Source organism: Arachis ipaensis, chromosome B8 (assembly GCF_059453495.1).
Source record: "Arachis ipaensis isolate K30076 ecotype BB chromosome B8, ASM5945349v1, whole genome shotgun sequence".
Classification (NCBI taxonomy): domain Eukaryota; kingdom Viridiplantae; phylum Streptophyta; class Magnoliopsida; order Fabales; family Fabaceae; genus Arachis; species Arachis ipaensis.
The window spans coordinates 118,751,150-118,761,758 of NC_142443.1; the positions used below are offsets into that span (position 1 = coordinate 118,751,150).

Below are 10,609 nucleotides of genomic sequence, written 5' to 3' on the forward strand. Positions count from 1 at the left end.
GAAGGGACCTTACAAGATAGCTGAAGTCCTGGGCAAGGGCTATTACAAAGTGTCTGACCTGAGTGGAGCCAAGCTCCCTAGGTCGTGGCATGCTTGCAATATGAAAAGGTGTTATAGCTAGAAGCATACTCCGTTCTCTGATGTACTCTTTTTTCCGACATCATGGTTTTTTCCTAGAAGGGTTTTCCTGAAGGGGGTTTTAACGAGCCATCAAAGCGGGGGCTTGGGGCCTGAAAATTATTCCCTTAGTAGCCAAAGCATCTTTGTAAAGTTACATTTCATTAATGATAATACCTCTTTTTCTTAAAATTTCCATTATTATTACCACGATACGCACTGACTTAAGCACGAAAAAGTGCAAAAATCTGTTGCCCGACTGTTCCGAGGGTTACCTGAAATAGGGAGGTTGATCTCGGACGAGATCTTCTGGTCTGGTCAAGGTTGTCATGTCCGACTTTTTTGAGTGGAAGGCGCTGCTTGGTCCTTGGTCACCGGTGGGTGGTGGTACCTGCAAGAGACTCCGATGCTTAAGTCAGTACGGGCTTTAGGCAGGTTTTTGTAGAATTGGAGTATGAGTTATACTTGGGTGCTCCAGTATATTTATAGTAGTGTTTGATGATCTTCCTTTTAGATAAGTTATCTTATCTTATCTTTTTGTGGGTGAGATCATTATCTTTGGCGAACCGCCTTCTAGTGGGCGGTGGTTCTTTTACTTTGAGTCTCCTTGGGCCTCCTTGGCGATCATCCAGACTCTCTGTGAAGAGGTCGTCTTAATGGGCCGAACTTTAACGAGGTCGGTCCCTTTGTCTTCATCCAATCCAGACCTTAGAGCTCAGTCCAGGATATGAACAGTGTCCCTGCTTGAGTTTCGACCATTCCATGAGGTTGTGCTTCTGAGCTTCGACCTCTTTGGGGAAGTCATGTTCAAGCATCTGCTCGGTCATGCCTGGTTTGCTCCTTCTCGTGCGAATTTTGCGTCTTTAATGCCTTTTTGAAACGCGAGCGTTTTTGCTTTGCTGCATCATTTTCGAGGGCGTTAGTTTCTTTTTTTCCCTCTTTGCATTTTGTTTGAAATCAAAGGGGTTTTACTTCCTTTTAGTTTCTTTGTTTCTATCTGCTTTGATTTGCCCCAAGCTTTTCTTCTTATCTGAAGCTTTCGAGACATTTTGTGGATCGTTCGCGATTTGCTGTGCATCCGCTCTCACTGCTCCTTTCTCATCGCATATTAGTACTCTGTTTCGTGTACTTCACCTTCTTTTTCTTGGTCATGATTCCTCTACTTGGTGTTTTGTTTCTGCTGCATGCTTCTGTTTTTCCCTTGGAAGTTTTGATCTTTCTTTCTTTTTTCAAAAAGGTTGAGGCTTTTTTATTTTGACTTTTCGCGTTTTGCTGAAGGGGTTAGGTTTTTGATTTTCTTTGATTCCTTGGGTTTCTTCTCTTCTTGTGTTTGCTTTGCCTCCAAAGGGTGCCTTTGGGTTTCAGTGGTAATCTTTTGTGAACCTTGGGGTGCCCTTTTGCTTGTTATGTTGCTTATTTGCTGCCTGTTTTTCATCTTCTTGTTTCTGGCTTGAGTTGTTTGGTGGTGACGTCCCTTTGTTTTCTTGTTGTAGGTATAGTTTCTATGTCTTCTCGTAGAAATATTGTTGAAATATCCACAAAGGTTCTCCCTGGTATGGTCGATTGGTTAGATTCCATAGTGTTAGGGTGTGTTACTGTGGCAGATCGGGAGTACTGTGAGAAGTTTAGGAGGCATCATAGGATCCGTGGAAATAGAGAGGAAGAGAAAAACTACGAGCTGGTGTCGCCCAATCCTGAGGAGAGGGTCAGTTTTCCTCCTTTAAGTCAGGCAGAGCGTCCTTTCTTTTATGCCTACGATTGTTTTTTTACCAAATTGGGTGTGACCCTTCCCTTTACCGAGTTTGAGTCCGACATCTTGTGGAACTATAATGTAGCCCCTTCTTAGCTTCATCCCAATTCTTGGGCCTTTTTGAAAATTTTTCAGTTGCTGTGTTAGGAGCTAGGTGTCCTACATTTCCTCTGTCTTTTTCTTTATCTGTTTGTGATGACTAAACTGGGGGCGGCCAAGAAGAAGGCTTCTTGGATCTCCTTCCGGGCTACCCAGAGAAAGAAGGTTTTTTCTATTTTTGATGACTCCTTTCATGATTTCAAAAATTTTTATTTTAAGATCCGGGCTATTGAGGATGTCCACCCTTTTTTTCTAGATGAGAACAATGAACCTACATTTCCTCTTTAGTGGCAAAAGAACCCTGTAGTTCTTAAGTATTCTTTAGAGAGTCTTGACAAGGTGGAGAGGGCCTTTGTGGGTGTTTTGGAGGAGCACTGGGGGGAGCCTCCTCATTTTGATACAAAGAAATTTTTAGGGGATCCCGCTCTTCTCCGTTCTGAGTTAGGTAGTGTCCGACTTCTTTAAAGTTTTTGGTTTGTCGTGGTGTTGTAGTTGTTCACTGTATAACTGTTTTGTGATCTTTTTCAGAGATGGTTGCCGGCTTTGATTCCATGAAGTTTCTCGGCAAGACTAAGAAAACAGTGGCCGCTCAAAATATCCAGAGGAAGTCGTTGGGGGAGGGCTCTTCCCAGGTCCCGCCGAAAGAGCCGGACTCTGGTCCTCAGGGTCCGAGGAAGGTCATCCCGACCCCTCGAGTTCGGGTGGCCTCTATTGATCCACCTCTAGGGACTTCTGGTGCTGCCTCCCCTCCTTCTTCATCTGGTCCTTCTCCCAAGAGGCCGAGGACTGCTGGGGCATATGATCTTAACGACAAGGACTTCGACAGTGTGGCCTTTGTTGCGGAGTGTATTGCCTCGTATGGCTTCGTTCCAACTGATGATATGTCCATTCTTCACCATCTTGATTTCATAGCCAGTAACAGCATCCGAATGGCCAATCTTAGAGCCGCTCTGTCTAGGGATTTCAAGAAGTCTCCTATCCATGCTACTAGTGCCTTCCTTGAGAAAGCTAAGGCTGATTATGATAGAGTGGAGGGTCTGAGGCTTGAGCTAGAGGTAAAGAACGTCAGGCTGGAGCTTATGGTGGAGAGGGAGAAGGCCGGGGCTACTGCCACGGAGGAGGCTACCAATTTGGTTGAAGATATGGCCAAGAAAGCTAAGGAGAGCTACACCCAGACTTATGGTGAGCTTCTGGAGATCAAGGAGAAACTCCAGTCTTCTTATGACGATTACGCTAAGTTGCAAGGTCATGTAGTGGATGGCATGACCGCTCTCTATGAGAATTTAAAAGCTCAGGTCCGGGTTCTTGCTCCTGATGCTGATCTTACCTTGTTTAGTATGGATAGTGTTGTTGAAGATGGTAAGATCGTGCCAGCCCTTGATGATGATGAAATTCCTGCCCCAAAACCTCCTGCCAAAGCTTCCTCTGTTGAGCCATCCTGACCTGAGGCCGATCCCGACGTGGAGGTCTTGAATGGCCCTGATGGTGTCGTCAGAGTCGTCCCGATCTCAGTCATTTCTCCTGCTCCTTAGGATGCGGCGACAGGAGCGAAGCTGGACCCCTTGTGACTCTCTCTTTTTTATCTCTCTTTTGATTATGTATTGATATGGTCCGACTTGTGGACCTTTGAACTTTTGGTTTTGTAATTTGTTTGGATAACTCTTTGACACTCATAGTTGCTCCCTAGCAACTTTTTAGTTTTTGATCAAAACACTTTTACTCTTAGGTTGCCGTGAGGTAACCTTTGAGTTTTAATGTTTTAACTTGTCTTTAATTATCCTGGGAGTGTGTTGGCTTTGGCCTTTGAGAACTGTTCCCATCCTCAGGTTGCTATTTTTACCCTTTTTCGGTTTCGTTCTTGGGGTAGCGTTTGGTTGTGGGCTTTGGCCTAGCCATTTTTTCTTTAGGTGTTGGTCTTTTCTGACCAACATCTTTTTTGATGACCTCGGGGTAGTGTTCTTTCAGGAACTTCTACCTTAGGTGCATTGGTCTACTTCTAGTTATGTTGGCAGCTTTGCTGAGTTGCTTTGTTGGCAATCTTCACACTTATTGTTCGGGATTTTAGTCGTTTTCCAATGACATTCTAAGTAGTGTTCTTACGTAGAACCTTTTCTTTTTAGTTCATTTGGACGACTTTCGAGCCTTGTTTGGCTTTGAGATTGCCTTTTGCTTTTTAAGTAGTGTCCTTTTCGGATTCTTACCTTTTAGCTTGACAGTTTTGATACTTTAGGTTTTTTCTACCTTTCGCATGGCTAGGTGGGCTTTGTTCCCCTTTTTTAGTGATCCTTTAGCTGGTCTGACTTCTCTGTCGGGCCTTTTCAAGTTATTTTTTGCAACCCTATTTTTTATTCGACCTTTTCAGTTCACTTTATAGGGGTTGCTTTCATAACTTCTCACATTGATTTTGGCTTTGTTGCTTCACCTTGCCGACCTTTTTCTAGTCAGACGATGAATTTCGCATTTTTTTAGCGTAAATTAATGCGCCTTAGTAGAAAACTTTTTTGGGGAATCTCTATGTTTACTAAAATAAAATGTAATGAATTTAAAGCGTTAGTAAGAGTATGTACATGTGTGGAGCCTCCCTGCAAGTCGGGTTGCCTCGAGGTCTTGGCCTGGTGTCTTATTAAGAAAGCCTTTAGTGGGAAAAAGAGCGCACCTTGACTTAAGGCCTTTTTTCTAGCTATAGTACCTTTTTAGGTTACAGGCGTGCCATAACCTCGGGAGCTCCCGCACTTGGAGGTCGGCCACCTTGTAGTAACCTTTTCCTAGTACTTCCGTAATCCGGTATGGTCCTTTCCAATTAGTAGCTAGCTTTTCTTCTCCAGACTGACCTGCTCCGATGTCATTTTGGATTAGAATGAGGTCGTCGGTAGCGAAGCTTCGTTGGATTACCTTCCGGTTATATCTTGAGGCCATTCGATGCTTTAGGGCTTCTTCTTTGATCCGAGCTCTTTCTCGGACTTCTGGAAGCAGGTCGAGTTCCTCCCTTTGTGCTTCAGAGTTGATGTCTTCACTGTAGAAGATCACCCTAGGGGATCTTTCATCTACTTCTATGGGGATCATTGCCTCCATTCCGTAAGCAAGTCGGAAGGGCGATTCCCCCGTGGTAGAGTGTGGGGTTGTCTGGTATGCACATAAGACTTGGGGAGCTCTTCAGCCCAAGCTCCTTTCACATCCTGTAATCGACACTTTAACCCTACCAATATGACTTTGTTGGTGGCCTCCGCCTGTTCGTTGCCTTGTGGGTGTTCTACTGAAGTGAACTGGTGCTTGATTTTTAGATCATCTACCAGGTTCCTGAAGCCCGTGTCGGTGAACAGAGTCCCATTGTCTGTAGTGATGAAGTGGGGAACCCCAAACCTTGTGACGATGTCTCTGTATAGGAACTTCTGACTTCTTTGGGCGGTGGCAGTGGCCAATGGCTCTGCCTCGATCCACTTTGTGAAGTAATCTATTCCTACAATGAGAAATTTGACTGGCCCTGATCCCTGGGGAATGGTCCGAGGAGGTCAAGCCCCCACTCTGCGAACGGCCAAGGTGACGTGACGCAAATGAGCTCTTCAGGTGGGGTGATGTGGAAGTTGGCGTGCTTTTGGCAGGGGGGCATGTTTTGACGAATTCTATCGCTTCCTTTTGTAAGGTTGGACAGTAGAAGTCGGCTCGGAGTACCTTTTTGGATAGAGCCCGTGCCCCGAGGTGGTTGCCGCACATGCCGCTGTGAACTTCCTCCAAGACCTCTTTTGTGGCAGAAGTCGGAACACACTTTAAGAGGGGTGTTGAGATTTCTCTTCTGTACAAGACGTCTTGTATTAAGGTGTAGTACTGTGCCTCCCGCATGAGCCTCTTCGCGTCCTTCTTTTCTGTGGGGAGTGTTTCGGACTTAAGGTAGTTGATTATGGGGGTCATCCACCCTTGGTCATGGTCCGATATGTTTAGGACCTTCTCTTCCCTTGAGGTCGATGGGTATTGTAGGGTTTCTTGGATGAGGCTTCTATTATTACCCCGTGGTTTGATGCTGGCTAGTTTTGAAAGTGCATCGGCTCAGGCATTTTGCTCCCGAGGTATATGTCGGATCTCATATTTTAGGAAGTTTCGGAGCTGTTCTTTGGTTTTTTCTAGGTACTTTTTCATGGTGGGATCCTTCGCCTGGTAGCTTCCTTCTATTTGTGAGGTGATTACTTGTGAATCGCTGAAGATGGTAAGCTTTTGGGCCCTAACCTCCCTAGCTAGCTTCAAACCAGCTAGTAGGGCTTTGTACTTGGCTTGATTATTTGAGGTGGGGAACTCAAACCTTAAGGAGAGTTCGAGTTGCGTCCCTTGGTCGCTTTCTAGGATAACGTCTACTCCACTCCCGGCTTTGTTTGATGAGCTGTCAACATAGAGGTTCTATATTGGGGTGTCAGTGTACTCTGCGACGAAGTCTGCCAGGTACTGGGACTTGATGGTGGTGCGAGCTTCGTATTTTAAGTCGAACTCGGATAGCTCAACTGCCTACTGTAGAATTCTTCCGGCTAAATCTGTTTTTCGCAGGATGCCTTTATGGGTTGATTAGTCCGCACTCTGATGGTGTGGGCTTGAAAATATGGTCGAAGCCTTCGAGAGGTGAGTATGAGGGCGTAGGCGAATTTTTCTTTCTTTTGGTAGTTCAGTTTAGCTCTTTATAAAGCCTTGCTGATGAAGTAGATGGGTTGTTGTCCATTGATATAATTACATCATATAGTGAATTTATGTGTAAATTATATTATCTTTATAACATTATTTTGTTGGTTAATTTTTTCTCCTAAGACAACTTTAAGTCATCATGTACGTAGGATAATACATACATATAATAGTGCCAAAATTTTTTTACCTACATACATATATATAATAGTGCCAATATTTTTTTTACTTCTTGTTATTGGAAAAATATATGAATAAATGGATTTTTTTTAATTGATGAAAAAATAATAAAGGTTATTAAGGAAATTAATCACATAATGAAAAAAACTAAGAGTGATTCATTAAATAGAAAAAGTAAAATTATTTTCACATTGACTACAAATTTTATAAAAAAGATTTTAGATAATAAATTAACCTTCAATAAATTAGATATTATTATAAACGTACCCCAATATACATATTATTAATCATATCAAACTATATTAACTTATATTCAGACCAAATGATATTTATTTAGAATTATAATTTAAATTTTCTAAAACTAGTTGTCATCATAAATGAGATAGATGAGAAAATTATTTTTACACATATTTCTTTTCAGTGACAACATTACAACAATATCATATTATTCAAAAACTAAAAAAAATATCTTTAATATAATTTGGATCAATTTAAAAAATAAAATCGATATAATTTATTACTATTTAAATTGTAAAGGTTTATATTTTTTTAATCTAATCCAGTATAATTCAAATGATTGTGACTTAATTACATCTTATTCATTCAAACTTATTTTTGAATTCAATCTAATTGAAACTATTATGTTTTGGATTGGATAATATATCCCATTCAAACTTTAAATTTTATGATTTAAAATTTTTTAATTATTAATATTAACCTTTCTAATAATTTTAAAAAATATTTTAGTCTTTTTAAAATAAATTAAATTAAAATATCTAATTTCTGACATATTTAAATTAATCCTAAAAAGGTATTTTGACTTTTTAAAATAAATTCAAATTTTTAATACAAGCAAACAACTTACCGAAATATTGGGTCAACAAATCCTCTTATTCTTATATCTATGTTTTTTTAACAGAGTTTACAACTTTTTTTTTTTTCACTAATGATTAATCTAAGTTGTGATAAGGATGAATCAGAAGGAGAAGGTAGAAAAAAAAAACGAGATTAAGAAAGAATTTCAGAAAGATTAAACTAGGAAAATTTATATATCCTTCATTATTTTACAATGATAATATGTATATAAATAAACAAATTTCAACAACAATGTTAATAAAAAATCGATAGTAAACAGTGTAACATATAATTCACTCTATGGCACACAATATACAGAGACAATCAAATTCACTCGGTAATTAAAATTAACTAAAAAACAACATGAATCTCTCTGCAGAAACGAATCGATTTTGTACACAAATACACAAACAAAACAAAACGAATCCACTCAGAAGATTCAGTGGTTTAAAATGGCTAGCATTGACAACACAACCGAGGCTCCAAGAGCGGCCACAGAGGTTGAAACAGATCCGGCTGCTCCGGCGTCAGGAGAAGGCGCGGGTGACTGGACAGTGCCCTGTGCGGAGGCGGCCACCGCAAAGAGGGTGAGGAGAAGGAGGAAGGTTAGGGACTTGGACATGGTGACTTGTGATGATGCCATATATATATGGAAGTGACGGTTGAAGTTTTGAGAGAGAGAGAGAGAGAGAGAGAGAGAGCAAATGAAAGACTTGTTGATTGAGGTTGAGATTGAGATGAAAATGCAAGAAGGAACTATTTATAGATGAGTATATTGTAATACTATTGAGTCATTGGCTCCGCAAAGGGGTATAAAAGGAATAATGAAGGTTTTGGCCTTCTGGAGACAAAGTTAGGTATTAAGATTTTCCGTTTTGAAGAAAATAAAATATATTCTTATTAATTAGACGATTAATTGGCGGCCCATCTTAACTTTAGCTTTGTAAATATTATATGACATGACTTTTTATATTTAAAAATAAAATTATTGAATATTTTATTTGTTTTTGAAAGCCCTTCTTTTAAACATGATAATATGATATCTTGAAGTGTGAGATATATTTCAAATTAAAAATAAAGTAGCTGATTTGAAAAGGCATGTAATTTCCTAAAGTTATTTGCATGGTTCTCAAAATTGGATTGGATTGGCTGATTTGATCAATTTAACTGTGAATCGATAGTAATTATAATTTGATTAATTTTTTGAAATAGCTATTAAAAAATTGTTAACAAACTGTTGAATTAATTGAAAATTGGCTTGTTGGACCAAACTGAAAATCGACCGATTCGAAAAAAATGATGTCATTTTTAGTTTAAATGGCTCTGAAATTGAAATCAAAACATTTGAGGAGCTCTCTTCACATCTCACTCTCTCACTCAAGTTACAGAGAACTCTAAACCACATCACTCCCTCTTCTCTAACCCTAGCTACTACTACCGCCTGTTTGTTAATCTACTGTCGTTGTCTATCCGTGTAGCCACTGCTCCCAAGTCTCCAATTTGTCGGTGCATCCCTTAATCTTTTTTATCTTCCTGTGGTCGTTTGGTCGCGTTGTCCGTAAATCAAGGGTTGTTGCTCATTTGTTCTTCACTTGTTCAATTCTTCCTTTTTTTCTTTTTCTTTTTATGCTTTGTTTTTGTAATTTGTTCGATTTTGTGTATTATAATTTTATTTATTAGTAATAATGTTTTGTGATTAGCTTTGGTTCTATACTGACTATTGATTAGGGCTGCATACGGATCGGATTGGATCGGATATGGCATAAAATTCTATCCGATCCGCACTGCATTCATCGGATCGGATCGGATACGATATCAGCAATTTTTTAGGCCGGATCCGATTTGCGGATCGGATCGGATATCGGGTATATCCGCATAATTAAAAAAATTTATTTTAAGATTTTGTTTGGCCTTTTTACAAAAAAAATATCCAGAAAATTTATTTTTTATCTGTTTAAGCCTATTTACTCCTAGAATATTATCAATAATAGTTCTTTTGAATAACAAAAACAAAATAATAACACAAGATTTAAGTTTAATTATTCTAAGTTGAAGTACAACATAAAAAATTAAAAACAAAATATCATAAAATTTATAAAATAACATACTAAAATTCATATCACATTAGGGTTTACTGTCTTAAATTATGTTATTCATATGTGATGTGCGGATATGCGGATTTGCGGATCGGATCCACGGATATCACTGCCGAATCCGCAATCCGATCCGACCATACTGCGGATCGGATAATATCCGCAAAATTCGGATCGGATGCGGATAATTACCGCGGATATGCGGATATTATCCGATCCATGTGCAACCCTACTATTGATTCTTTACTGATGTGATTAGTTCTGGTTTTTTATTGATTTGATGTGTTGTGATTTTATTGATTAGTGATTAATTATAATTTTTTACTGATTTTATGTGTTGTAATTTTATTGATTAATAAATATCTTATGATTAATTCTGGTTCTTGACTGATTAGTGATTAATTCTAGTTACGTTCTTTACTGATTTTATGTGTTATGATTTTATTGATTAATAAATATCTTGTGATTAGTTCTGGTTTGTTGATTATTTAATGACAATTGTTGCACTACTATTTCTGATTGACTGCTTATTTAATTTTAGATTTAATGAAACACCTTTTAGGAGAAGCTATGATGCAATTGGGTTGATGATACATGTTAGCGAACAAACTGCTGCTCAATATGTCAATGCTCATGAGATTTTGGAAAATGAAACTCCTAAGGCGTTACCAAAAGATGCATTTGGAAACAACAGGGATGAGAACAAGGAAAATAATTTATTTATTATTTTAATATAAAATAATTTTTTTTTGTTAGATTACGGTTGAACTAATTTAACCAATAAACTAATAATTTAATGAGTAAAACAATTCAATAATTAGTCCAATTTTTAGAATTTTAGTTATCTGTACTATAT

General features: G+C 38.9%; 1 pseudogene; it reads left to right on the top strand.

The window, feature by feature from the left end:
- Nucleotides 1-2,496: 2,496 nt before the first annotated feature.
- LOC148549404 (uncharacterized) lies at nt 2,497-3,104 on the top strand (annotated as a pseudogene).
- Nucleotides 3,105-10,609: the final 7,505 nt, after the last annotated feature.